This window comes from Mustela erminea, chromosome 5, assembly GCF_009829155.1.
Source record: "Mustela erminea isolate mMusErm1 chromosome 5, mMusErm1.Pri, whole genome shotgun sequence".
Taxonomy (NCBI): domain Eukaryota; kingdom Metazoa; phylum Chordata; class Mammalia; order Carnivora; family Mustelidae; genus Mustela; species Mustela erminea.
The window spans coordinates 53,965,843-53,973,504 of record NC_045618.1 but is presented as its reverse complement, the minus strand read 5'-3'; the positions used below and the strand labels follow the sequence as shown (position 1 = coordinate 53,973,504).

Here is a 7,662-nt window from a genome sequence, read left to right as displayed (position 1 = left end):
CAACTGACTAAGGCACCATAGCACCCAGTTACTGGTTTTGATGATCTGTCCTTTGATGTAAGTGGGATGTTAAAGTCACTGCTCTTATTGTATTATTATTGATTAGTTCCTTTATGTTTGTTATTGTTTTATATGTTTGGGTGTTCCTATATTGGGTGTGTAAATATTTAAGATTGGTGTATCTTCCCATTGGAATGTCCCTTTATTATTATATAGTGTCCTTCTTTATCTCTTGTTACAGCCTTTCCTTTAAAGTCTATTTTATCTTGGGTCTCTGCATCTCCCTGCTCAGCAGACAGCCACATTTTCTGGTGCAGTGCTAGCCATGACCCAGAGACAAGATGGTGAAGGTCAGAGTAAACAGATTTGGCCATGTTGCACGCCTGGTCACTATGGCTGCTTTTAATGCTGGCAAAGTGGAAATTGTCACAATCAGTGATGCCATCATTGACCTCAACTACAAGGTATACATGTTCCATATGATTCCATCCATGGAAAATTTCATTGTCCGTTAAGGCTCAGGATGGGAAACTTGTCATCATGGAAAGCTCATCTCCAACTTCAGTAAGTGAAATCTCACCATCAAGTGGTGTGATGCTTATACTGAGTGTGTTGTTGAGTCCACTGGGGTCTTCACCACCATGAAGCCTGGGGCTCATTTGAAGTGTGGGACCAAGGTTATCCATGATAATTTTGACATTGTGGAGGGACTCCTGATCATAGTTCATGCCATCACTGCCACCCAGAGGACTGTGGACAGACCCTCTGGGAAGCTGTGGCATGAGCCAAAGAGGCTGTCCAGTATACAATTTCTGCTTCTTAAGTGCCACCAAGGCTGTAAGGCAAGGTCATTCCTGAGCCAAATGGTAAGCCCACTGGCATGGCTTCCATATTCCTACCCCCCACTGTGTCAATTTTGGATCTGTCTTGCTTCCTGAAGAAAGTTGCCAAATAGAGTGACATCAAGAAGGTAGTAAAACAAGCATCTGACAGCTTCCTCGAGGACATCCTGGGCAATGCTGAGGATCAGGTTGTCTCCTGTGACTTTAACAATGACACCTACTCTTCTACGTTTGATTTTGGGACTGGCATTGCTCTCAGTGACCACATTGTCAAGCTCCTTTCCTAGTATGACAGTACATTTGGCTACAGCAACTAGGTGGTAGATATTATGATCCTCTTGGCCTTCAGGGAGTAAGAGCCCTCTAAACTGCCACCGCCAGTGAGAACAAGAGGAAGAGAGAGGCCCTCAGCTCCTGGGAAGTATTTGCCATAACTCATCCCAATACACTGAGAATCTCCCAACCTCCATAATTTCCACTCCTTGAAGAAAGGCAGAGGCTTGGAGAGCCCTACATTGTTGGGAACACCAGTAAAGTACGATCTACCTAGCCAAAATAAATAAATAAAGTCTATTTTGTATGAAATAAGTATTGCTACTCTGGCTTTCTTTCTTTTTTTTTTAAATTTTTATTTATTTGAGGGGAAGAGAGAGAGCATGAGGAGGGTGGGGAGGTGCAGAAGGAGAGAGACAGGCAGACTCCATGATGAGCAGGGAGCCCCATGCAGGGCTTAATGCCAGGACCACAGGGTCATGACCTGATCCAAATGCAGATACTTAACTGACTGAGCCACCCAGATGCCCCTACTTTAACTTTTCTTTTGATGACCATTTGCATGATGGACATTTCTTCATCCTCTTACTTTCAGTCTGTGTTTTTATGTCTAAAATAAGTCTGTGAGGCACCTGGGTGGCTCAGTTAGTTAAGTGGCTGCCTTGGGCTCAGGTCACAATCCCAGGATTCTGGGATTGAATCCAACATTGGGCTTCTTGCTCAGTCGGAAGCCTGCTTCTCTCTCTGCCTACTATTCCCCCTGCTTCTTCTCTCTCTCTCTCTGACAAATAAATAAAATCTTAAAAAAAAAAACTGTACACACAACTGATAATCATATCAAAAAATGGGCAGAAGATATGAACAGACACTTCTTCAATGAAGACATACAAATGGCTATCAGACACATGAAAAAATGTTCGCCATCACTAGCCACTAGGGAGATTCAAATTAAACCCACATTGAGATACCACCTTACACCAGTTAGAATGGCCAAAATTAGCAAGACAGGGAACAACGTGTATTGGAGAGGATGTGGAGAAAGGGGAATCCTCTTACACTGTTGGAAGGAATGCAAGTTGGTGCAGCCACTTTGGAGAACAGTGTGGAGATTCCTCAAGAAATTAAAAAATAGAGCTTCCCTATGACCCTGCAATTGCACTCCTGGGTATTTACCCCAAAGACAGAGAAGTAGTGAAAAGAAAGGCCATATGTAGCCCAATGTTTATAGCAGCAATGGCCACGGTCACCAAACTGTGGAAAGAACCAAGATGCCCTTCAATGGATGAATGGATAAGGAAGATGTGGTCCATATACACTATGGAGTATTATGCCTCCCTCAGAAAGGATGAATACCCAACTTTTGTTATTAACATGGATGGGACTGGAAGAGGTTATGCTGAGTGAAATAAGTCAAGCAGAGAGAGTCAATTATCATATGGTTTCACTTATTTGTGGAGCATAACAAATAACATGGAGGACCTGGGGAGATAGAGAGGAGAAGGGAGTTGAGGGAAATTGGAAAGGGAGGTGAACCATGAGAGACTATGGACACTGAAAAACAACCTGAGGGTTTTGAGGGGGTGGGAGGTGGGAGGTGGGAGGTGGGAGGTTGGGGGAACCAGGTGGTGGGTATTAGGGAGGGCTTGTATTACATGGAGTACTGGGTGTGATGTAAAAACAATGAATACTGTTACACTGAAAAGAAAAAAAAATAAATTTTTTCTTTCCTTCTTTCCAGCTTCCGTATTTTCTGTAACTTTATCTTCTATATCACCTATTCTTTCCTCTAATTCTTCCATCCTTGTTGTGATTACATCCAGTTTATTTTGCATCACAGTTCTAGTTTCTTTATTCCAGCCTAACTATTTTTCTGTAGCCAGGGTTTCTCTGGTATCTTCTATGGTTCTTTCAAGCCCAGCTAGTATTCTTATGACTGTTGTTTTAAATTTATGTTCATATGTATTGCTTGTATCTGTTTTGAATAAATCCCTGGCTGTGATTTCTTCTTGATCTTTCTTTTGGACTGAATTCCTCCATTTTGTCATTGTGTCTAGGTTTCTGCCTTTTGTATGCTATGAAAGCCTTTTATGTTTCCCCTCCTGAAAGTAATAGTATATTAAAGTCATACACTGTCCAGGGCTTAGCACTTCAGAAAGTGTTTCTGGTGTAAGCTGTGTGCAGTCTATTGTTGTGTTTTGGCTGCTTTTTCCCACAGGTCTGCAGAGTTCCTCCTTGCTTTCAGTGTAGAGTGTTTGAACTTTTAACTAGGTGTGCTTTGACGTGTTTATGAAGATAAGCCTGATTAAAAAAGAAAAAAAAAAAGACAACAAAAACCTGATCTACGAAATGAGAAAAGGAAAAGGAACAAGAAAGCAAGCAAACCAAAAAGTGTAAGCCAGATTCCAAAGAAAGGAGAAAAGGAAACAAGCCAACAAAAAAACTGTAACCCTGATACTGGGGGAAAAAATTAAATAAATAAATAAAAACTAAATATAAAAACTCAAAAACCCCCCAAGACCTTGTCCTGTTTTCACCAGAACTAAAACTGATGGTTTTGACCACTCTGTGATCAGTTGCCCTGATGCATGTGGGGGGCAGTGTTGGACTTCTGAGGGAGAGGCCCATTGCACCGGCTCACAGACCTTTCCTAATAAAGATGCCCTGGGGCACCTGGGTGGGTCACTTAGTTGAGCATCCAAATCTAGATTTTGGGTCAGGTCATGATCTCAGGATCATAAGATCCAGTCCCGAGTCAGGCTCTGCACTCAGCATGGAGTCTGCTTGTGTCTCTCCTTCTGCAACTCCCCCTACTCTCTTTCTCTCTATCTCTATCTTTAAAATAAAGAAATAACATCATTAAAAAAAATAAAAGATGCTCCTTTCAGAACAGGGTGGTGGGGTTTGATGTAAGCTACTCTAGCCATCCCTGGAGGGGCTGTGTTTCTCTTTGAAGTCCTAGGTGCTGCTTTGATGGGGGTGAGGGATGGGAGGTGGGTGGGTTGTGAGGGGGTGAGGGAGAAGATTGAGTCACCCTGCCCTCTCTTCCTGGGGAAGGGACTTCTGACCACCACTATTCAAGAGGTTCTCACAGAAAAGTGAGCAATGTCTTTGTCTATGTCCCAGGCTTTTGTCAGATCTTAGCACTCCACAGCACCATGGCTTTACTCTCTCTCAAGTCACATTTCAGAACTGTCCATCTGTCACCTTCTCTACCTCCAATTGTACAGATTGTTTTCTTAATACTCAGGTTGGTTTCCTAGTTGTTTAAAATGATTTGATGTTGATTTAGCTGTGTTTAAGGGACAAGGCAAGGCCAGGGTCCCTTACTACTCTCTCATCTTAACTCCTCCCCCACTGATTAGATTGGATTTAAAAGTATTAAAGGACCTTTTTGTCATTAAGGGAGATATATTGTAATAAATCAACAAAGGGGATACTGATAGTCCTTACCATGTAGTAGTAAAACAGTTACACAATTATCACCTGTAGATACTTGCAACTGAGTTTTCATAGATGTGAGGTTTGGATGATCACAAAATTGTTGTCATAGACTAATTTAGTAAAAATAGGGAGTGTGAATGTTTTGGTTGGTTTTTATAAGTACACTGGAGATCTTTAGGAAAGAAATAGATGAGTTTGAGACTTAAAATTCTTATCTCAGGTCCAATTAGGGAACAAGAAATCTTCTATTATTGCCCTAAAAGAAACTTTTATCTATTGTAGCTGCAGGGTCATGGCTTTTAGGGAGGTAAAAAAAAAAAAATCCCAATATATGAATTACTGAGTCAGAAGGTAAGTCAAATTTACAATCTCATACTGTCTCTTAATGTTATGGGATTGGATGCGAAGGGGTAAAACATTGAAAATCAAGATGGGGAATATTGGTAGAGTCCAGTAAAACTAGAAATCTTGACTTCCTAACTTTTCTTGATTATCCTTCCTGGTGGAAGCATCTTTTTTCCTCTTTCTGAAGAGATTTGTCTGCACTCTCTGAAAATTAGAATGACCTCTCCTGAGTTGGTTGCCATAGGATTACTGATAATCCTCAGTGCCTGCCCCTACCTCTTCACATTATTTCTAGTCCTATAAGCAGGCTGAAGTCCAAGAAAGCTCCAGTGAGTCAGGGACAAAGTAGAATTCATGACAAGTACAATACACACCAAAGAACTAAGATTTTATATATTTACAACAGAAATCTGAACATATATATTGGAAGTGGGTCCTAAAGGTGTTGGGACTAGAAGGGAAGAAGTTTAATTTTGAATTGGACCACAATTAATATTACTATACTAAACAATGATTTTATATTCAGTATATTAATTTGGATGGCTTGGAGTGACTATAACGGTTTGCTTTATTTGGTTGACTGCAAACATAGACCCAAAGCTAAAATACATTGAATGAAATTGATCTTCCAGAACCTCCTTAGTTTATGCTGTTAGAAGAAGTTATTCAAAGGCTGAGGGACATTGCAATGCTGCAATTGTTGATAAAATTTTCCCCTTCCTGTTATTTTTATTATTTGCTCTCATTGTTATTCAAGAGTGTTCTTTTAACTTCATGGCCATTTTTTTCCTCTTTCTTTTTTTTAAGTAGAGGAGTGAAATGGTAATTTTCAGAAAGAGATGTGACCCCCCAGGTGACTCATTAATTGCTTCTCCCTGTAGTTACTCTGGGAAAACCAGCATGTTTCTAGGGGACAGTTCCCATGGCAGACTGATTTCTGGCTGGCACTATCAAGTCTCTGAGTTGAACTTGGTCACTACCCAAACACAATTAGTGCTGGTAATTAACTGCTTTTATGATGGCAGTATTTTGTATAACTCTTTGCACAAGGGAGAATTATGCAGCAGACAAAAACTTTCTGAGTTGTTCTGACTCCCTGATGGTATAGTTGCTTTATGCGCTTTATGCCCTCAGGCCGAGGAGCACAATTTCTCCCGCTCATTCTGTTTCAGTATTAAAAATACATATACACTGATGCGAATAGCCTCAATAAATGGTAATTGAATGTAGGTCATTAGGCAAGGGTAATTATAGGTTGGAGGTTTTGTGTTGTCACTGTTATCATGCTTTGACTTTAATTTATTTTAATTGCAAAATAAAAGTACAGAAATGAATAAAACAAATTTATAGCTTAATCAAAATTTTCAAAATAATTATTACCCAAGACAAGATATTAAACTGTGTCATGTATCCCATCCCAGAAATCTTCTCTGTGACTCATCCAAATTACAACTCCCTTCCCCCTCAAAAGTAACCATGACTCTGTTACAGTGAAGACTTCCTTGCATTTTTTCATAGCTTTAGTTCTAGATATGCATCTCAAGACATTATAGTTTGTGTTGCCCATTTTTAAAATTTGAAATGTCTTTCAAATCTCTTGATGTAGACTTCCCTCCAACTTTTTTCTTTTCCTTATAACTTATTTGTGGAAAAACTTGGACCTTTGACACCTGATTTCTCACTCTCAATTTTGTTGACTGCAAGTGCTCATTGCATTTCAGCATTTCCATTGATCTTTGTACCATCACAGTGGCAGTTGGAGCCAGAGATCTGACTGAACACATATATGGAAAACTAAGAAAAAACAGGATAAAAACTGAAAACAAAACTAAAGAGACATGCAGGCTGGTGCAACCACTCTGGAAAACAGTGTGGAGGTTCCTCAAAAAACTGAAAATAGAGCTACCCTATGACCCAGCGATTGCACTACTGGGTATATATCCTAAAGATACAAACATGGTGTTCCGAAGGGGGACATGCACCCGAATGTTTATAGCAGCAATGTCCACAATAGCCAAACTATGGAAAGAACCTAGATGTTCATCAACAGATAAATGGATAAAGAAGAAGTGGTATATATACACAATGGAATACTATTCAGCCATCAAAAGCAATTAAATCTTGCCATTTGTGATGATGTGGATGGAACTAGGGTGTATTATGCTTAGCAAAATAAGTTAATCGGAGAAAGACAACTATCATATGATCTCCTTGATATGAGGAAGTGGAGATGCAATGTGGGGAGGCTGGGGGGGGTAAGAAAAGAAAAAATGAAAGAAGATCTCAAAAAACAGACTGAGGATTGCTTGGGGGGAGGAGGGTCGCGAGAGGGTGGTGGGGTTATGGACATTGGGGAGGGTATGTGCTATGGTGAATGCTGTGAAATGTGTAAACCTGGCGATTCACAGACATGTACCCCTGGGGATAAAAATATATGTTTATTTAAAATAAATAAATAAATAAATAAATTTATTAAAACAAAAAAACAAACTAAAAAGACATTTTGGGTGTTTGGTGGTTTGTTGTCTGCTGGGACACTCCTAAACTCATAGGCTACATAAAAATCTGCAATAATGGGGACACCTGGGTGGCTCAGTCAGTTAAGCTTCCACCTTCCATTCAGATCATGCTCCCAGAGTCCTGGAATTGAGCCCTGAGTTGGGCTCCCTGCTAAGCGGGGAGACTGCTTCTCCCTCTGCCCCTCCCCCTACTCATGCTCTCTCTCTCTCTCTCTCTCCCTTTCTATGAAAATAAAATCTTA

At 40.3% G+C, this 7,662-nt stretch overlaps 1 pseudogene; it reads left to right on the top strand.

The window, feature by feature from the left end:
* The first annotated feature begins 341 nt into the window (after positions 1 to 341).
* LOC116590136 lies at positions 342 to 1,198 on the top strand (annotated as a pseudogene).
* The last annotated feature ends 6,464 nt before the right edge of the window (positions 1,199 to 7,662 follow it).